Source organism: Schistocerca cancellata, chromosome 12, assembly GCF_023864275.1.
Source record: "Schistocerca cancellata isolate TAMUIC-IGC-003103 chromosome 12, iqSchCanc2.1, whole genome shotgun sequence".
In the NCBI taxonomy this organism is placed as follows: Eukaryota; Metazoa; Arthropoda; class Insecta; order Orthoptera; family Acrididae; genus Schistocerca; species Schistocerca cancellata.
Genome location: NC_064637.1, coordinates 97852601 through 97875288, shown reverse-complemented (window position 1 = coordinate 97875288; position 22688 = coordinate 97852601). Strand labels below are relative to the sequence as shown.

The 22688-nt window shown below is 45.2% G+C and overlaps 1 protein-coding gene across 1 annotated transcript in view; it reads right to left on the bottom strand.

The window, feature by feature from the left end:
* LOC126109484 (homeobox protein Hox-B4) overlaps positions 1 to 22688 on the bottom strand; it is a 191490-nt gene that overhangs the window by 103561 nt on the left and 65241 nt on the right. The gene's annotated exons all lie outside the window — the stretch shown is intronic.

Below are 22688 nucleotides of genomic sequence, written 5' to 3'. Positions count from 1 at the left end.
CAGATACCCCAAGAGTCAAAGTCCACATTGATTCAGATCAGGTGAGCTTCCACGCCACTTTTCTGGAAAACCTCTGGAGATAATGCGGTCGCGTAAGGTTGCGTAAACACCTTTCGTTAGGCGAACGACATGAAGTGTTCGCGCGGGGCAGCCATGCGGTCTTGGGCGCCTTGCCACGGTTCACGCAGCTCCCCCTGTTGGAGGTTCGAGTTCTTCCTCAGGCATGGGTGAGTGTGTCGTTCTTAGCTTAAATCAGTTTAAGATAGATTAAGTAGTGCGTAAGCCTAGGGACCGATGACCTCAGCAGTTCGGTCCCATAGGAACTTACGACAAATTTCCATTTTCCATGAAGTGTTGGCCCATCTTGCATGCAAACACTGGGTCAGTTGCGTTCTTCCAAAGCCGTAATCACATGCTGTACAAGGAGGTATCGGTAATTTGCAGACGTCACGGTACACCTAACAGGCTGTATCGGTGTATTCTGTTCAAAGAAGAATGGAACGAGTGGTCTTTGGTGTGACGTCATAAGCGCGTGACTGCGTGTGAGATCGCTCTCTAAGTTTTCCTCTATTTTTAGGTTTCAGATACATATTTTAACGGTTTTCGTGATAATATTTACTATATAAGTGATTTATTAGTGGTTTCTTCATTCACCTCCGCCTTTCTTGTGACCTGATATTTGTGAGTGTTTCGTATCGAGCAACTTAATCTCTTACCTGTGCTTACATTCCGCGCTGACCAGTTGCAGCTGTAGCGGAGCATCGAAAGCTAAGTACTAATTAATTGTTTGTGTATAGTGGTTTATTTAGGATCTTTAGTAGTCTTCAACCGGCGTTCTTGGTGTTTTCTGGTGAAATAATTTCGGAAGAAATTTTTGGCAACTGTTTTCAGTTTCGTTACTGTGTCGTTAGACGTTTGATTTTCTTTCTGTGTTAGTCTTTTGTTATATTCGCATTTGCTGTTGATTAATACTGTTAATAATAGCCGGCCGGAGTTGCCGTGCGGTTATAGGCGCTACAGTCTGGAACCGCGTGACCGCTACGGTCGCAGGTTCGAATCCTGCCTCGGGCATGGATGTGTGTGATGTCCTTAGGTTAGTTAGGTTTAAGTAGTTCTAGTTCTAGGGGACTGATGACCACAGTAGTTAAGTACCATAGTGCTCAGAGCCATTTGAACCATTTTTTTTGTTAATAATATTAGTTACTTCCCTTGTAGAGTAAGTTTGTGATTATTGTAGTCAGTTTTTTAACATCTTCTTATTGTACTAGATAAAGTAGATATTGTACTTAGATAAAGTAGTTTTCTTGTTTCAATAACCTTAAAATTTGACCTTGAGTGAGAAGTGTGGGCTTTGCCGTAGGTTGGTGAGCAGTGGATTGCGGTGTGAGACTTGTTCGAAGTACTTTCACTGGGGGGAATGCAGTGGGGAAGCCAGTGGGCATTCTGGAGAGATCCTCTCCTGGAACTGCAGGTTATGTAGCAAGAGTAAGTTGATAGGGGAGCAGGAGCGTAAGATCTGTGCCCTTCAGGTGCAGTTGAAAAACGCACAGGAGGAGCTAGATAGGATGAGGAGGGGGACGGGGGGTTGGGGAATGGGATCTGGCTGTTGGCAAGAGATCTGCTAGGAGAAGGAGATTTTCAGATAGTTTTACTATTAGTGTCTGCAATAGATATGACCAACTGTCAGAGTCTAGTGGAGAGGAATCTCTAGTAGCTGTAGATGTAGGAAGTATGCAGCAGACCTCAGCAGTTACGGAGGCTATTACAGTTGCAAAGTCTAAGAGAAAGAAGAAGGTTCTGCTGTTAGGTAGTTCTCATGGTAGAGGTGTAGGCCATCAGTTGTAGGAAGTGTTGGGGAGTGAGTACCAGGTCACCAGCATTGTGAAGCCTAATGCAGGATGGGCTCAGGTGACTGTTAACATAGGATTATGTAGGGATTTTACTAAAGAGGATCAGGTAGTGATTGTGGGTGGGGCTGGTAATAGTGTTGATAGGGATAGGGAGTATGACATAGATGGTGATCTGGAAAAGATAGCCACTCAGACTGGCGACACGAATGTGCATTTTGTGGAACTGTTTCAGCGTCACGATCGGCCTCATCTTAATACAGCCGTCAGGCGTAATAACGTGAGACTTGGGGATGCGCTGATGACAGAAGGCATGAGTCGCATTTCAGTGGTGTCGGTGGAGTCTATCAGCAGGACGGGTTTCACTAGACATGGCCTGCACCTCAACAGGTATGGGAAGGGGAGGTTGGCAAAGCTTATAGGTGACAGCATAGGTGGGGGTGGTGGAATCACTCATGGGAAAATTCCTGTACTAGTGGGTGTTACAGCTGTACCTTTTTTAGATTGAAGTTAGCTGATAGGTATTCCTGATTAGGGGAAGTTTCTCTAACAAAGAAACCACTTTCGACGAACCTTAGGTATCCGAGTAATGAGGGAATTAGTATATTTCATCAAAATATACAAGGTATTAGAGATAAAGTTAGTGAACCGCTTATAGATGTTGACTGTGAAATTATTGGTATATCTGAACACTTCTCAAATAAGGAGATAATTCAGAGGCTTCCTTTACCAGGATACAGGTTGGCTTGCAGCTTTTCTAGGAGCTCTTTGCGGTGTGGGGGAGAACCCATGTATGTGAAAAACGGTATCCCATTTGAGTCACTTGATGTTTCAAAGTACTGCACTGAAAAGGTGTTTGAATGATGTGCAGTTGTGGTTAAATTTAGTGAAGTTAAACTTCTAACTGTTGTTATTTATAGATCCCCAGACTCCGATTTCACAACATTTTGGCTACAGCTAGAGGAAGTTCTTGGTTCACTTTATAGGAAATACAAAAAGTTAGTTATATGTGGTGACTTCAGTATTACTTGTATAAGTGATTGTGCAAGGAAAAGGATGATGGTAGACCTCCTTAATTGATATAATCTTATGCAAACCGTATTCTTTCCAACGAGAGTGCAAGGGAACAGTAGAACAACCATAGACAACATTTTTGTTCATTCCTCATTACTAGAAGGTCATTCTGTTAGCAAAAAGGTGAATGACCTTTCAGATCATGATGCACAAATTTTAACTCTAAAAGATTAAATATAGTTATCAACTTTTTAGGAAAGCTGATCCAGTTGCTGTAGAGACCTTTGTAAACCTTAGCAAGGAACAAGAGTGGCAAGATGTTTATAGTGCTGATACAGTAGACGATAAATACAATGCTTTCCTCAAGACTTTTCTCGTGCTCTTTGAAAGCTGCTTTCCGTTTGAACGTTCAAAACAGGGTACTAGCACAAACAGGCAGCCTAGGTGGCTGACTAGAGGGATAAGAATATCCTGTAGAAAAAAGTGGCGATTATATCAAAACGTTAGAAATAGTCAAAATCTAAATGCAGCAGCCCATTACAAAAAGTATTGTAAGGTGCTTAAAAAAGTTATTAGGAAGGCAAGAAGTATGTGGTATGCAGATAGAATAGCTAAGTCTCAGGATGAAATTAAAACCATATGGTAAGTCGTAAAGGAAGTGGCTGGTCTGCAGAGACAGGTCGACGATATAGAATCCGTGCGCAGTGGGAATGTCCGTGTTACTGATAAGTCGCATATATGTACAGTATTTAATAATCACTTTCTGAATATAGCAGGTGAACTAAATAGAAACATAGTCCCAACAGGGAATCATATAGCGCTCGTTGAAAAGTGTTCCGAGACTGTTACCTGAAATGCTCCTCCATGATACTGACAAGAGGGAGATTGAGTTCATAATTAAATCACCAAAGACCAAGAACTCTCATGGATATGACGGGGTATCTAGCAGAATACTGAAGAATTGTTCTATGTATGTTAGCCCAGTTCTCAGCCATATCTGTAACTTTCCTTTAGGAGTGGTCGGTTTCCTGACCGATTAAAGTACTCGGTAGCGAAGCCACTTTACAAAAATGGAGACAGGGATAATGTTGACAATTATAGACCTATTTCTATGCCATCGGTGTTTGCTAAAGTTATCGAGAAGGTTGTAGATACAAGGTTACTGGAGCATTTAAATTCACATAATTTGCTGTCAAATGTACAGTTTGGTTTTAGAAATGGTTTAACAACTGAAAATGCTATATTCTCTTTTCTCTGTGAGGTTTTGGACGGATAAAATTAAAGGTTGCGAACGCTATGTGTTTTCTTTGAATTAACGAAGGCTTTTGACTGTGTTGACCACAAAATATTATTGCAGAAGTTGGACCATTATTAAGGGGAGTAGCTTACAATTGGTTCGTCTCTTACTTTATGAACAGAAAGCAGAAGGTAATTCTCCGCAATATTGAGAGTGGTAGTGATGTTCAGTCCAAATGAGGCATTGTTAAGTGGGGCTTTCCCCAAAGTTCGGTGCTGGGGCCACTTCTGTTTCTTATTTATATAAATGATATGCCTTCTAGTATTACAGGTGATTCAAAAATATTTCTGTTTGGTGATGACACCAGCTTGGTAGTGAAGGATCTTGTGTGTAATACTGAAACATTATCAAATAATGTAGTTCATGAAATAAGTTCGTGGCTTGAGGAAAATAATTTGATGCTAAATCACAGTATGACTCAGTTTTTACAGTTTCTAACTCACAATTCAACAAGAACTGATATTTTGATAAGACAGAATGGGCATATTATAAGCGAGACGGAACAGTTCAAGTTCCTAGGCGTTCGGATAGATAGTAAGCTGTTGTGGAAAGCCCATGTTCAGGATCTTGTTCAGAAACTAAATGCTGCTTTATTTACCACTAGAACAGTATCTGAAATAAGTGACATTTCAACACGAAAAGTAGTCTGCTTCACATATTTTCATACGCTTAGGTCATATGGTATTATTTTTTGGGGTAATGCTTCTCATTCCAAAAGGGTATTTTTGGCTCAAAAACGGGCTGTTCGAGCTATATGTGGTGTAAGTTGGAGAACCTCTTGTCATCCCCTATGCAGTAGTCTGGGAATTCTGACATTACCCTCACAGTATATATTTTCTTTAATGCCGTTAGTTGTTAGCAATATTAGCTTATTCCCAAGAGTTAGCAGCTTTCACTCAGTTAATACTAGGCAGAAATCAAATCTGCACGTGGAATGCACTTCCTTGACTCTTGTGTTGAAAGGAGTGCACTATTCTGCTGCATCCATTTTCAATAAGCTACCACAAGAACTCAAAAATCTTAGCAGTAGTCCAAACACTTTTAAGTCCAAACTGAAGAGTTTTCTCATGGCTCACTCCTTCTATTCTGTCGAGGAGTTCCTGGAAGAGCTGAAAAAGTAAGCAAATTAAAGTGTTACACTGTTGATTTTCTTTATTTAAACTTACGAATTGTTGCCTGAATACGTTTCTTGTATTTCATTTTATCTGATTCCACTATCGTGTTATAATTTCATGTATTGACTCGTTCCATGGCCATAGAAGCTTCTCCTTAATTTGGTCCCACGGAACAATAAATAAATAAATAAAATAAATGTCATAGTCAATCTATATCGCACAGTCGCATACGGGGTGCAGATGATAAACGGGTATTCATTGGACAAATAGATTATACTAGAACTGACGTGTGATTACATTTTCATGCAATTTGGGTGCATAGATCCTGAGAAATCAGTACCCATAACAACCACCTCTGGCCGTAATAACGGCCTTGTTACGCCTGCGCATCGAGTCGAACAGAGTTTGGATGGCGTGTACAGGTACAGCTGCCCATTCAGTTTCAAACCGGTACCACACAGTTCATCAAGAGTAAAGACTGGCGTATTGTGACGAGCCAGTTCCTCGGCCACCATTCACCAGACGTTTTCAATTGGTGAGAGATCTGTGCTGGGCAGGACAGCAGTCGAACATTTTCTGTATCCAGAAAGGCCCGTACAGGACCTGAAACATGCGGTCGTGCATTATCCGGCTGAAATGTAGGGTTTCGCAGGGATCGAACGTAGGGTAGAGCCACAGGTCGTAACATATCTTAAATGTAACGTCCACTGTTCTGAGTGCCGTCGATGCGAACAACAGATGACCGAGACGTGTAACCAATGGCACCCCATACGCCAGTATGGCGATGACGAATACACGCTTCCAATGTGCGTTCAGCGTGATGTCGCCAAACACGGATGCGACCATCATGATGCTGCAAACAAAACCTGGATTCATCCAAAAAAATGACGTTTTGCCATTCGTGCACCCAAGTTCGTCGTTGAGTACACCATCGCAGCGTCAGGGGTAACCGCAGCCATGGTCTGCGAGCTGATAGCCCATGCTGCTGCAAACGTCGTCGAACTGTTCGTGCAGATGGTTGTTGTCTTGCAAACGTCCCCATGTGTTGACTCACGGATCGAGACGTGGCTGCACGATCCGTTACAGCCATTCGAATAAGACGCCTGTCATCTCGACTGCTAGTGATTCGAGGCCGTTGGGATCCAGCACGACGTTCCGTATTACCCTCCTGAACCCACCGATTCCATATTCTGCCAATAATCATTGGATCTCGACCAACGCGAGCAGGAGTGTCGCGATACGATAAACCGCAATTGCGATAGGCTACAATGCGACCTTTATCAAAGTCGGAAACATGATGGTACGCATTTCTCCTCCTTACACGAGGCATCACAACGACGTTTGACCAGGCAACGCCGGTCACCTGCTGTTTGTGTATGAGAAATCGGTTGGAAACTTCCCTCATGTCAGCACGTTGTAGGTGTCGCCACCGGCGCCAACCTTGTGTGAATGCTGTGAAAAGCTAATCATTTGCATATCACAGCATCTTCTTCCTGTCGGTTGAATTTCGCGTCTGTAGCACGTCATCTTCGTGGTGTAGCAATTTTAACGGCCAGTAGTGTGTTTATAATCAGAGGAGGTATTCTTCAGTCTCTTTCAATGTTACCACAGGGAGACACGTATCATTTTAGTTCAGGAAAAGGTAACGAAGTCTTCGCTCAGTGACGAGAAGAGACTCGTCATTCTGACTCAGTAACTGCAGACTCAGCAATATTTCCCTACAGCAGATTAAGCCCACAGTGGCATCACCTGTCGCCACGATACGTTCCGGAATACACGGAGCGGGTGCCCGCCTCCCGTCACACCCTGCAGAATTACGTCACTCAGCCAGATGCCGCTGTCAGTTGCACACATCTTGCGAAATCCAACAATCGCTGTGATCACGCCAGCTCTTCGTGTAGCTGTGCGCTGTAATCCAGTCATCATCGACGCTGTCCGCCCCTGGTAGCTGTGTGGTCGGCGCTACGGAATGTCGTACTTAACGGCACGGGTTCCATACCCGGCTGGGTCGGAGATTTTCTTTGCTCAGTGGCTTGGTGTTGTGTCGAAGTGGCGACAACTCGAAAGACTTGCACCAGGCGAACGATTTACCCGACGGGAGGCCCTAGCCACGCGGCATTTATCATCGACGCTGGATAAAGACCTTCTGCAGAATTTTCCAGCATTCCGGCCTCTAGCCATAGACATGGAGGTTGCTCCTGTACATCAATTATAATGTTATCTAATCACCTTGTCAATCTCTCATTGTACACTCTCAGCATCGCAAACGAATTATTCAACTGGGAAGTCGCTAGAGTGATGTACATGTAGACACACACAAATAATTACAATTTCAGAAATATTAAGATTTATACGAGGGTGAGTCAAATATTGTTTATTGTGCAGAAGTGGTACAAAGCTGTATCACTTTTCTACTTAATCTCCCCCACGCTCAATGCAAGTCCTCCAGCCCTTACAAAGTGCACAAATTACTTTAGAAAAAAATTGTTTTGGTAGTCGGCGCAACCATTCATGCAGCGCGTTGCGTACCTCTTCATCAGAACAGAACTTCTTTCCTCCGATTGCGTCTTTAAGTGGTCCAAACATATGGAAATCATTTGGGGCAAGGTCTGGTGACTATGGTGGATGAAAAATGCTTCAAATGGCTCTGAGCACTATGGGACTTCACTACTGAAGTCATGAGTCCCCTAGAACTTAGGACTACGTAAACCTAACTTGTTGTGGATTGGCAAGAGAGCCAACCCATTATGAGAGGAAGCCGAAAGGCACGCGTTTTAGCTCACGCAGGCTGGCGTGAGGTCTGGAACAGGTCAAGGAAATGAGACTAGCAAAAACGTACGTAGCTGCTGGAATACTTAACTTTAATCCATAATTGGTGAACATCGCTCTTGACGGTACATGTTTTACAGCATCAATAGTAACTGGTAATGGCGCCTTGCTAGGTCGTAGCAAATGACGTAGCTGAAGGCTATGCTAACTATCGTCTCGGCAAATGAGAGCGTATTTTGTCAGTGAACCATCGCTTGCAAAGTCGGCTGTACAACTGGGGCGAGTGCTAGGAAGTCTCTCTAGACGTGCCCTGTGGCGGCGCTCGGTATGCAATCACTGATAGTGGCGACACGCGGGTCCGACGTATACTAACGAACCGCGGCCGATTTAAAGGCTACCACCTAGCAAGTGTGGTGTCTGGCGGTGACACCACATAACTAACCTAAGGACATCACATACATCCATGCCCGAGGCAGGATTCGAACCTGCGACCGTAGCAGTCGCGCGGTTCCAGACTGTAGCGCCTAGAACCGCACGGCCACCTATGGTGGATGAGGAAAACACTCAAAATGCAGGTCTGTGATTGTTGCAACTGTTGTACGGGCAGTGTGGGGCCTTGCATTGTCATGTTGCAAAAGGACACCTGCTGACAGCAATCCACGTCGCTTTGACTGGATTGCAGGCAGCAGATGATTTTTTAGGAGATCTGTGTATGATGCACTGGTGACAGTGGTCCCTCTAGGCATGTAATGCTCCAAAATGACGCCTTTTTCGTACCAAAAGAGAGTCAGCATAACCTTCGCTGCTGATGGTTCTGTTCGAAACTTCTTTGGTTTTGGTGATGCCGAATGGCACCATTTCTTGCTCGCTCTCTTCGTTTTCCGGTTGGTGGAAGTGAACCCGGATTTCTGCCCCAGTAACGATTCTCGCAGGGAAGCCATCACTTTCTCGTTCAAACTCCGAAGAAGTTCTTCACAAGCATCAACACGTCGTTCTCTCATTTCAGGAGTCAGCTGCCGTGCACCCATCTTGCAGACACTTTGTGAAACTGGAGCACATGATGCACAATGTGGTGTGCTGACCCATGACTAATCTTTAAACATGCTGCAGTGTCATGTAGTGTCACTCGGCAGTATTCCTTCACTATGGTTTCAACTGCTGCAGTGTTGTGTGGAGTCACAACTCGTTGTGCCTGACCTGGACGAGGAGCATCTTCCACTGAAGTCACACCATTTGCGAACTTCCTACTCCAATCTTAGACTTGCTGCTGTGACAAACATACATCACCGTACTGAACCTTCGTTCGTCGATGAATTTCATTAGGTTTCGCCCATTCACTACGCAAAAACCGAATAACAGAGCGCTGTTCTTCCCTGGTGCAAGTCGCAAGTGGTGCGGCCATCTTTTTACTGATACTGCGACGGTATGTGTGCATCTGCACTATGCTGCCACCTACAGGCCATTCTGCACGCTGTCTGTACCACGATTACCAACTTACAGGATAAGGGCCCGAAATTTCTATTTGTTATCACAAATTTAAGGTTTTCGTTTGACTAACCCTCTTACAAGAGAAAGATTTTCACAAACTGAGCGAAATAAAGCGATGGTCCGACTCTGGCCTTTAAGCGAGTGGTTTTTGGCATGGCATTGATTCATGGAGTTGTTGGATTTTCTCCTGAGGGGTATTGTGCCAAACTGGACCAAATGGAGCGTTAGATCGTCGTCGTTCAAAGGAGCTGCCCATAATGCTCCAAACATTCTCAGAACGCAAGAGATCCGGCGATCTTGCTGGCTAAGGTAGGATTTGGCAAGCAGGAAGCCATGATTATGAATTCTCGCCGTGTGGGGGCGGGCACTACCTTCGTGAAATACAAGATCAGGGTGAATTAATAAAATTTTCTCGGACTTCCAGCCGCGTCAGGTGGTTAAAATCCCACGAGCTTTCGACCGAGCTCTCCCCGGCCATTGTCAAGTGCTGTGTCGCCGTGGTCGCGTCGTTATATAGCCGCACTGCTGGCTGTTACATCACTGGTGCTCTTTTCTTCGCTACATATAGTAATGTTTTCGTCCCGCGTCCGTCGCGCCCGTTTTAACCTCGCGATGGCCGGGTCCCAGGCTGGGCTGAGCTGCAAACCGCAGTCTTTGTTGATGATATTTTCAGAGATTTTTATTTCAATAGCTTCTTTCATGAGGCTATTCCAAAGTCCCTTCGTCCTCATAACGACAGATGTTTCGTCGAATAGAATTCGGTGTCCGTGTTCTGCCACGGCTGATTTTTCTGCGTAGTGTAGGCGTAAGCACCTCCCGTGTTCCGTCCGGCGTTGCTCCACGGTGCGTACTGTTTGGCCGACGTAGTAACGGCCACACTGACATGGTATCTTGTACACTGCAGGCGTTTTAAGTCCTAAATCGTCCTTCACAGGCCACATGAGGTGTCGAACACCGTTATATCACTTCAGGAGCCGGCTAATCTTTCCCGACACTGTACCACAGAAAGGCAAAAACACAAGTTTCTTGCTTTCTTCTTCGGTGGTGTTCTCTCCTCCGTTGGTGTGTTTCTTGCGTGTCACACCAGATATAGCCTGTGCACCTGTCCGTGGCTGTTCCCGTTTTCGCAGAAGACTTTTAGGAGGTGGCTCAGTTAGTGGCAAACTTTCAGCGTCTGAGACGACTTTAGCACGACGGAAGAGGGTATTCAGAACACCACGTTTTTGGACCGGATGGTGGTGGCTGAGAGTGCATATACTGTAGACACTGTTGCTGAGGTGCCCATTGGTTTTCCGTCGAACGAGGACGTCAAGAAATGCCCTCGTCCATCGTGCTGAAGTCGTCTCAGACGCAGAAAGTCTGCCACTAGAACTGAGCCACCTCCGAAAAGGCTTCCGTCAAAACGGATACAGCCACGGACAAGTATGGTAGGCGAGCGTCAGGTTGGTATCCCTCACTGTCACGGACAAGTATCACAGGCTATACACGCAAGAAGCACACCAACAGAGAGGAGAAAACCACCGTAGAAGAAAGCAGGAAACTTGTGTTTTTGCCTTTCTGTGGTACAGTGTCGGGAAAGATTAGCCGCCTCCTGAAGTGATATAACGGTGTTCGACAGCTCACGAGGCCTGTGAAGGACGATCTAGGGCTCAGAACGCCTGGAGTTTACAAGATACCATGTCAGTGTGGCTGTTACTACGTCGGCCAAACAGCACTGTGGAGCAACGCCGGACGGAACACGGGAGGTGCTTACGCCTACGCTATCCAGAAAAATCAGCCGTGGCAGAACACGCCGTAGAAAATGGACACCGAATTCTATTCGACGAAACATCTGTCGTTATGGGGACGAAGGGATTTTGGGATAGCGTCATAAAAGAAGCTATTGAAATAAAAACCTCTGAAAACACCATCAACAACGACGGCGGTTTGCAGCTCAGCACAGCCTGGGACCCGGCCATCGCGATATTAATACGGGCGCGACGGACGCGGGATAAAAACATTACTATATGTAGCGAAGAAGAGAGCACTAGTGACGTCACAGCCAGCAGTGCGGCTATATAACGACGCGACCACGGCGACACAGCACTTGACAATGGCCGGGGAGAGCTCGGTCGAAAGCTCGTGGGATTTTAACCACCTGACGCGGCTGGAAGTCCGAGAATATTTTATTAATTCTTATCGCCGCGAAACGATGCATTCATACAAGATCAGGGTGGTTTGTACCACTGTGCTGTGTGTTGCGAATGATAACCGGAGTGGTTCTGCTATGAAAAGAAATCGCAACCCAGATCATCACACCTGGCTGTCGAGACGTATGCCGAACGGCAGACGATATGGTATCGCACGGCTATCCGGGACGTCTCCATACACGTGTTCGACCTGGAATCTCATTGACTGGAGGACAATTATCTTGAGTGATGAGTGCCGCTTCGAACTGAGCGCTGGTGACCAGCGAAGACTTCTCTGGAGATCCGCTGGACAGTGAGGGATACCAACCTGACGCTCGCCTACCGTCCGGCCCAACAGACATGAGTGGCGCCATTGCTTTTCATAGCAGGACCCCATTGGTTACTACAATACCGGCCATTAAAACTGCTACACCACGAAGATGACGTCCTACAGATGCGAAATTTAACCGACAGGAAGAAGATGCTGTGGTATGCAAATGATTAGCTTTTCAGAGCATTCACACAAGGTTGGTGCCGGTAGCGACACCTACAACGTGCTGACATGACGAAACTTTCCAACCGATTTTTGGTACACAAACATCAGTTGACCGGCGTTGCCTGGTGAAACGCTGTTGTGAAGCCTCGTGTAAGGAGGATAAATGTGTAACATAACGTTTCCGACCTTGATAAAGGTCGGATTGTAGCCTATCGCGATTGCGGTTTATCGTATCGCGACATTGCTGCTCGCGTTGGTCGAGATTCAATGACTGTTAGCAGAATATGAAATCGGTGGGTTCAGGAGGGTATACGGAACGCCGTGCTGGATCCCAACGGCCTCGTATCACTAGCAGTCGAGATGACATGCATCTTTTCCGCACGGCTGTAACGGATCGTGCATCCACGTTTCGATCTCTGAGTCAACAGATGGGCACGTTCGCAAGACAACAGCCATCTGCACGAACAGTTCGACGACGTTTGCAGCAGCATGGACTATCAGCTCGGAGACCATGGCTGTGGTTACCCTTGATGCTGCATCACAGACAGGAGCGCCTGCAAGGGTGTACTCAACGACGAACCTGGGTGCACAAATGGCAGAACGTAATTTTTTCGGATGAATTCAGGTTCTGTTTACAGCATCATGATGGTCCATCCGTGTTTGGCGACATCGTGGTGAACGCACATTGGAAGCGTGTATTCGTCATCGCCATACTGGCGTATCATCCGGCGTGATGGTATGGGGTGCCATTGGTTACACGTCCGGTCACCTCTTTTTCGCATTGACGGCACTTTGATCAGTGGACTTTACATTTAAGATGTGTTACGACCTGTAGCTCTACCCTTCATTCGATCCCTACGAAACCCTACATTTCAGCAGGATAATGCACGACCGCATGTTGCAGGTCCTGTACGGGCCTTTCTGGATACAGAAAATATTCAACTGCTACCCTGGCCAGCACATTCCCCAGATCTCTCACCAATCGGAAACGTCTGGCCAATGGTGGCCGAGCAACTGGCTGGTCACAATACACCAGTCACTACTCTTGATGAACTGTGATATCGTGTTGAAACGGCATGGGCAGCTGTACCCGTATACGCCATCCAAACTCTGTTTGACTCAATGCCCAGGCATATCAAGGCCGTTATTACGGCCAGAGGCGGTTATTCTGGTTTTTGTTCTCAGGATCTATGCGCCCAAATTGCGTGAAAATATAATCGCATGTCAGTTCTAGTATAATAGCTCTACCCTTCATTCGATCCCTACGAAACCCTACATTTCAGCAGGATAATGCACGACCGCTTGTTGCAGGTCCTGTACGGGCCTTTCTGGATACAGAAAATGTTCGCCTGCTGCCCTGGCCAGCACATTCTCCAGATCTCTCACCAACTGAAAACGTCTGGCCAATGGTGACCGAGGAACTGGCTGGTCACCATACACTAGTCACTACTCTTGATGAACTATGGTATCGTGTTGAAGCTGCATGGGCAGCTGAACCCGTATACGCCATCCAAACTCTGACTCAATGCCCAGGCGTATCAAGGCCGTTATTACGGCCAGAGGTGGTTGTTCTGGGTACTGTTTTCTCAGGATCTATGCACCCAAATTGCGTGAAAATATTATCACATGTCAGTTCTAGTATAATATATTTGTCCAATGAATACCCGTGTATCATCTGCATTTCTTCTTGGTGTAGCAATTTTAATGGCCAGTAGTGTATTCGCAGCACTCTAAGAATACAGCGATACATCGGCGATATTCTACGCCCCGTTCTGTTGCATTCATGGGAAGGCATCCTAGGCTTACATTTCAGTAACATTACGCCAGCTCGCACACGGCAAGACTTTCTACTGTTCCCCTTCGTGCTTGCCAAACTTAACTTGGCTGGTATCGTCTCCGGATGTCTCCCCAATTGAGAATTTGGAGCGTTATGAGGAGGACCCTCCACACAGCTCCGGAGTTTGACGATATTACGCGCCAATTGGACAGAATATGACACGCTGTCCCTCAGGAGAACAACAACAACTCTATCAATCAATGCCAATTCGAATAACTTCTTACATAAGCGCCAGCGTTGGGCCAACGCGTTATTGACTTGCTCAGTTTGTGAAGCTCTTTCTCTCTTGAATAAATTATCCAACTGTTCTACAATTGTAATCATTTGTTTGTCTGTACATGTACATCATATATTTCCATCCCATTCAATAATTCATTGTGGTGCGTCATCTTTTTTTTTTTTTTTTTTTTTCGCTGTAGTTTGTAAACTTGGCCCAGCTAACAACCCTAAAATTCCGCCAACGAGGGGCCATAGATTTTTTGAGATGGCACGTTCTCCAAGAAAAATATCTTTCAAAAGATGCATAGTGTTGTTATCTGTGTGTTCAGTAGCACCAACTTGTTGAAACCTCGAACAGTTGGTTCCGTGTTCCTTTAGCGGATCAATGAAATCGTGGCTCATTGACCAATAACGTTCGCTGTTCACGCTTTCTTCAAGAAACAGGTCAAATGATGTACCTGATGGATACTGCCAGCGGCAGCTCAATATTCTCAACGTGCAATAGCGTTTCAAGCACAGCACAACAAGACTCCGTTAACCATAATCCTATGTTTTGTGTGCTAACATGACTAGAGAGATGTAAACGATTTGCAGTAACGGATTCGCTTTCCATGTTACGCATCTTTCAATTATTGTACTGCTGTACCTACGGGAACAACTTCAGTATTTGCCTAACCGCTTGATGTGCGCTTGCAAATCCGGTAATTTTTCTTTTCCCGACTTGCGTAATCTGTTCGTTTAGTTTGTCATCTAGTTCGTTCGGCATCTAACACTGAGCCTGTCTAAGGTACAGCTGTTTTCGGCACTTTTTCTGCAGATTCGCCGGCCGGAGTGGCCGTGCGGTTCTAGGCGCTACAGTCTGGAACCGAGCGACCGCTACGGTCGCAGGTTCGAATCCTGCCTCGGGCATGAATGTGTGTGATGTCCATAGGTTAGTTAGGTTTAATTAGTTCTAAGTTCTAGGCGACTGATGACCTCAGAAGTTAAGTCGCTTAGTGCTCAGAGCCATTTGAACCAACCATTTCTGCAGATTCCTCTTGCTCTAAATACCTGTAGTTATCGTCTTGTCGAAACACCGGTTCTACAGGGAAAATACATTTCTCTGTTGAAAGCACCGTATTTTAAAGACAAACAATACGTCTGAACTCTACACATCGAATAAGATTGTTTTCAAATGGTTCAAATGGCTCTAAGCACTATGGGACTTAACATCTTAGGTCATAAGTCCCCTAGAACTTAGAACTACTTAAACCTAACTAACCTAAGGACATCTCACACACCCATGCCCGAGGCAGGATTCGAACCTGCGACCGTAGTGGTCGCGCGGTTCCAGACTGTAGCGCCTAGAACCGCTCGGCCACCCCGATCGGCTGTTAGTTTGTTACCGTATGTCTAACATGTACATTGTTTATTACAATTTTGCGTTTGATATATGGCGTACTCTATATATATATATATATATATATATATATATATATATATATATAGAGAGAGAGAGAGAGAGAGAGAGAGAGAGAGAGGATGGTCCATTGATAGTGACTTGGCCAAATGTCTCACAAAATTAGCAACAAACGAAAACGTGAGAAGAACAAATCTATTCGAGCGTGACGGGGGAAAACAGATGGCGCTGTGGGTGGCCCACTAGATGGCGCTGCCATAGGTCAGATTGATAGAAACTGCATATTTTAAAAATAGGTACCCCCATTTTTATTACATATTCGTACAGTACATAAATAAATAGGTATGTTTGATTTGGAACATTTGTTTCGCTTTGTGATGGATGGCGCTGTAATATTCTTACAAAAGTAGCAACGTACCTGACTGCACTGTGTACAATTCACTACTTAATTATCTATGAAAATACGCTTGTTCATTTGTATGTCACATATTTGTAGACAATAGGTATATAAGGGTAACGTTTGCATGACTGAGACAACTGTTTTAAAGTTATTCCTGTTAAGCGATTGATGATCTTCCTTTATGTATACTTGTCATGCTGTACTGTCATTGTATAACTTTCATTATAACCTGGATATTGTACTTCGTTACTGGTTTCTTTTACTTATATACATTCATCATCATTTCCTCGGACCTTTGTCCCACTTCAACGTGGGATCGGCCCTGTTACTATGCAATTGGCGATGTTAGTGTCAGAGGGTGGCAGGATGCCCTTCCTGTCGCCCACCTGTACCCCTCCCCCCTCCCTCCCCCCACAGGACGGAATTAGTGGACCCCAGCTGTCTGCGTCTAGTGTAAGCCATCAAATAGTGTGAACGTTTTCAAATGTCTGCGAGTCGCGTAACTGAGGCGGGACAAGGGGACCAGTCCGGTATTCACCTAATGGGATGTAGAAAACCGCCTAAAAACTACATCCGGTCTGGCCAGCGCACTGGCCCAAGTCGTTAATCCGCCGGGCGGATTCGATCCGTGCCGGCGCGCCTACCTGAGTTCAGGAAGCAGCGCATCAGCGCCCTCGGCTAACCTGTGTGGGTTCTTTCACTTATACACATTAAAATGTGTAATTTTTTTCCATTCTTGTAATACTATGTGTGACATCCTATCATGTGTTTATCTTGTAACTTTATTGTATAGGACTGAAGATGAAGTGATTGGAATGTAGAAACTGGTTGCCTAATAAAACATCAAAGTTACGGCTGTTGGTACAGTATTCTTACATTTCGTAACCAAGTAGTTACGCGAGAACAGTATTCGAAAAGCATGTTACTTTCAAATCAATTGAGTTTGCAGCAAGAAGTGCTCGTTACGCAGCTGAACAGCAATCCTTTCAGAGAGAGTGTTGCTGCTTCAGCGAAATATTTGTGGCACAGCTGGACTTCACGATTTTGAGGCCATATTAAATTGGGTATTGCTTGGCTGTTGCCTGTCCCGATCTGACAGCGACTAACTGAAAACACAAAGGGCACAAAATCTGTGAGCTGGCCACTTATTCCTCGGCGCTGACGTAAAGGTCGCTTCGAGCAATTTTCCTGTCGGCAGAATGCAGCTCTTTAAGTGGACGCAAAGGTTACTCAGACTGCTCGCGAACGGGCTCGTGGAGGCGGCTTTCTTCAAGGACGACGACTGCTCAGCACAGATGCGCAGCGTTTCGCAACGCACTGGTCGTGTTGAGCGCGGAAACCGCTAGTCGAGTCCACGTGTTAGCTGGTGTTGCAAGCCGCTTCCCGTCTAGAGAACTGCGTAGTGAGTAACAGAGCAGACTGACCAAGTGGAGAAACTGTCCCGTTGTGAGGTTCATATCCATCAAAAACACCTACCATACTCAGGCTACACACAAACTTTACCGACAAAAATGGAGGTTTTTCAGGTATAGTGTGGGCAAAATTAGACAGGGATGAAAAACAGACTCTAAAATTTAAAAAATATATAATTAAAGAAACTGAATCACCACGAAGATATTATCCGAATGGGACGAAAATCGGTAGCTGTCATGTACATGCACAGACAAACAAATGCTTACAATTTCAGAAGAATTGGATGATTTATTCAAGAGAAAGAGTTTACAAATTTAGCAAGCCAATAACGCGTTGGTCCACCTCTCTAGCCCTGATGCAAGCAGCTGGTCGGAGGACCCTGCTCATAATGCTCCAGACATTCTCAGTTGGGAAGCGATCCAGCAACTTTGCTTGCCAAGGTAGCGTTTGGGACGCGCGAAGACAAGTGGTAGAAAGTCTCGCCTTGTGTGGTTCAACATCACTTTGGTGAAATGTAAGCTCAGGATGGCTTGGCATGAAGGACACCAAAACGGGGTACAGAAGTCGACGACCCTCTGCTGTAAAGATGCTGCGGACAACAGCCAAAGGAGTCTGCAATAAATTGTGTGAAATTGTGATTGTAGCAGTGGTAAAATGCATGGAGAGAAAGGTTATTTAAAACTTATACTGAAATCAGAGGTCAGTTATAAGAGTCGACGAGGATGAAAAGAAAGCAGTGGTTAAGAAGGGAGAGCAAAAGGTTTGTTGCCTATCCTCGATGTCATTCAAAGTGTACATTGAGCAAGTAGTGAAGGACATCAAAAACAAATTTGGTGAAGGAATTAAAGTGCAAGGATTAGGAAAAAAACTTTGAGGTTTACGGACGACGTAGTTCTGTCAGAGACAGCAAAGGACTTGCAAGGACAGTAGAATGGAATGGATAGCGTCTTGAAAGGTGGATATAAGATTTAAATTAGCAAAAGAAAAACGAAGGTAATGGAATGTAGTCGAACTGAATCAGAGGAGGCTAGAGAGTTACATTGGAAACGAAACACTGAAATAAGCTATTTGCTATTTGGGCAGCAAAATAACTGATGATGGCCGAAGTAGAGAGGATGTAGAATGTAGACGGGCAATGGCAAGAAGAGCGCTACTGAAGAAGAGAAATTTTTTAACATTGAATATAGGTTTAAGTGCTAGGAAGATTTTTCTGGAGGTACTTGTCTGGAATGTAGTCGCCTATAGATGTGAAACGTGGACGATAAAGGGTTCAGACAAGAAGATAATACAAGCCTTCGAAATGTGGTGCTGCAGAAGAATGCTGAAGATTAGATGAGTAGATCATGTAACTAATGAGACAGTACTGAACAGAACTGGGGAGCTAAGAAATTTGTTGTATAAGCTGAGTAGAAGAAGGGATAGTGTGGTCTCACCGCCAGACACCACACTTACTAGGTGGTAGCCTTTAAATCGGCCGCGGTCCGTTAGTATACGTCGGACCCGCGTGTCGCCACTATCAGTGAACGCAGACCGAGCGCCGACACACGGCAGGTCTAGGCTAGAGAGACTCCCTAGCACTCGCCCCAGTTGTACAGCCCACTTTGCTAGCGATGGTTCACTGACTACAGACGCTCTCATTTGCAGAGACTACAGTTTAGCATAGCTTTCAGCTACGTCATTTGCTACGACCTAGCAAGGCGCCATATTCAGTTACTATAAGTACTTCAAGAATGTATTCTGAACAGATAATATTGAGAAGCATGTACCGTCAAGAGCAACGTTAATCATTAATGGATTAAAGTTAAGTATCAAAATATAAACGTCCGCTTTCTGAATTCTCATTCCTTGTCATGTTCCAGACCTCACGTCAGTATAGTTCTTCCCTCCTCACGCCAGCCTGCGTGAGCTAAAACGCGTGCATTTCGGACTCCTCTAGTAACACGATGTTGACTCTTCTGCCAACACAACAGATAGGTTGATAGGAAACATTCTGAGACGTCAAGGGAGCACCAGTTTAGTACTGGAGTGAGGAATGAGGAGTAAATATTTTAGAGGAAGACCTAGAGATGAATACAGTAAGCAGATTCAAAGGGATGTAGGTTGCAGTAGCTTTTCGGAGATGAAGAAGCTCGCGCAGTATAGAGTAGCATGGAGAGCAGCATTAGTCCAGACTTTTGACTGAAACCACAACAATAACATTGGACAGATCAAAAATAGAAAATAAAACGATAGAGCTGGAACCGAAATCTAGAATTCGCGTATTCTAACGCGGAAATCTAACTAATATCTTTATTCGAGTCTTTGATCATAATATCGGTTCTTTTGACGATACCGGTTTCAGTCAGTAATGGCCATCCTCAGATCTTTTCCACACCATGTCCTAAAGTGATAAGGCCGTAATGGCATCGTCCAAACATATAAATGCTGACTATGTCGAAGCTGGTAAAAAATACAACTGGCGCACTACGTACAGTACTTAGTACATCTACACAACACTGCAGTAAGATGCTTGTCGTATATGTGATCACATGTTTTTCCAACTGCCTCACTTCAACGTCCATTTCCTAAAAAAAATTTGGGGGGTACGAAGTTTTGGCGGAGCATTTTTGTGCTGTTGGTACGTAGCGGGTGGTGTGAGAGATGCTACGAGGGAGACATACTGCATTGCATAGAACTTAGTCACAAAATTCCGAGACCCCATGTTCTGTCAAACCACATACTGTCTCGTCCAGCATACACTCTAAGGGAATAAAAAAGCGATGCGCCATGAAGGCATTATCCAAATCGGACGAAACTCAATAGATGTGATATACACACACAGACAAACAAATGGTTTTAAATTTCAAATGGCTCTGAGCAGTATGGGACTTAACATCTGAGGTCATCAGTCCCCTAGAACTTAGAACTACGAGGTGCATTCAAGTTCTAAGGCCTCCGATTTTTTTTCTCCGGACTGGAAAGAGATAGAAACATGCGCATTGTTCTAAAATGAGGCCGCGTTCATTGTCAATACGTCCCAGAGATGGCACCACCGTACGGAAGATGGAATTTTACCGCCAGCGGCCAGAATGAGAACTGTTTTAAATACTTAAAATGGCGACATTTTCCTTACTTGAACAGCGTGCAATCATTCGTTTTCTGAATTTGCGTGGTGTGAAACCAATTGAAATGCATCTACAGTTGAAGGAGACGTGTGGTGATGGAGTTATGGATGTGTCGAAAGTGCGTTCGTGGGTGCGACAGTTTAATGAAGGCAGAACATCGTGTGACAACAAACCGAAACAACCTCGGGTTCGCACAAACCAGTCTGACGACATGATCGAGAAAGTGGAGAGAATTGTTTTCGGGGATCGCCGAATGACTGTTGAACAGACCTGGCTCCTAGTGACTTTTGGCTTTTTCCAACAATGAAAGACACTCTCCGTGGCCGCACATTCATCAGCCGTGCTGCTATTGCCTCAGCGATTTTCCAGTGGTCAAAACAGACTCCTAAAGAAGCCTTCGCCGCTGCCATGGAATCATGGCGTCAGCGTTGTGAAAAATGTGTACGTCTGCAAGGCGATTACGTCGAGAAGTAACGCCAGTTTCATCGATTTCGGGTGAGTAGTTAATTAGAAAAAAAATCGGAGGCCTTAGAACTTGAATGCACCTCGTACTTAAACCTATCTAACCTAAGGACATCACACACATCCATGCCCGCGGCAGGATTCGAACCTACGACCGTAGTAGCAGCGCGGTTCCGAACTGAAGCGCCTAGAACCCTCGGCCACAACGGGCAGCAAAATGGTTTTAATTTCAGACAAATTGGATGATTTATTCAAGAGAAAAATGTTCAGAAACTGAGCGACTCAGTAACGCTTGGCAATTATTGATAGAGTTGTTAGATATCCTCCTGAGAGATACCGTGCCAAATTCTGTTCAAGTGGCACATTGATGGTCAAAATCCTGAGTGGTTGGAAGGCCCTGCCCGTAAAGCTCCAAATGTTCTCCACTGGGGAGAGATCTGGCGAGCTTTCTGGCCTTGATAGGGTCAGAAAAACACGAAGACAAGTAGTAGAAACTGTCGCCGTATGGTGACAGACCTTCCTGAAATGTAAGCTAGATATGGCTTGACATGAAAGACATCAAAACAGGGCGTACAATATGGTCAACCAACTGCTGTGCAGTAAAGGTGCCAGGGACGACAACTGAAGAGATGCTGCAATGAAACTAAATGTCTTCCAGATCATCACTTCTACTTATCGGGCCATATGGCGTGTGAGTGTCTGGTTGACACGTCCCAGCTGTCTATGCGTCTCCAGACACACCTCCATTCGTCATTGGGGCTCAGTCCGAAGCGGGGCTCATCACTGAATTCTACTCCAGTCAATGAGATTATCAGCGAAGACATGTTTGGAGATGGCCCAGACAGCGGTGGAATACCAACATTACTTGTCGCCAGCCATATGGCCCAACAACCTGGAGTGACAGTTCTTTCTTTTCTTTCCTTTTCTTTTGCTAAAGCGTTTATCCCGCATTGTGCGTAGGGTCAGCAGGGTACGGATTTGGCATGTCAATTTTAAGGGGTGGCCACATGCCCTTCCTCTAGCCACCCGGTACCCCCCACGACAGAACTAGTGTACCCCAGCTGTCTGCGTCTAGTGTAAATCGTGAAATAGTGTGAATGTGTTTCAAATGTGTGTGAGTCGTGTAACTGAGGTGGGACGTGGGGACCAGTCCGGTATTCACCTAGTAGGATGTGGAAAACCGCCTAAAAACCACATCCAGGCTGGCCAGCACACCGGCCGTCGACGTTAATCCGCTGGGCAGACTCGATCCGGGGCCAGCGCGCCTACCCGAGTCCAGGAAGCAGCGCGGTAGCGCTCTCGGCTAGGCAACCTGGAGTGACAGGCTGGGGAGCTATTTCATTTCATACCAAGACTCCTTTGGTTGACAGCCAAGGCACCCTCACAGCACATCGGTACATCGACGTCATTCTATGCCATGTTTTGTTGCCTTTCATAAGCGAAAAATATACCTATTCAAAAAAGCAGATAAAACTTCACTTAACGGTTTCCTAAGACACTATCTTCACTCATTCCAAATTAATAATGTAAGTGTAGACCAGACGTGGCTTAAATTCGAAGAAATAGTATCGGCAGCAATTAAGAGATTTATACCAAATAAACATTGGGAGACAGAAACCATTCCTGCAGATTGGAAAACTGCAATTGTGTGCTCCATATT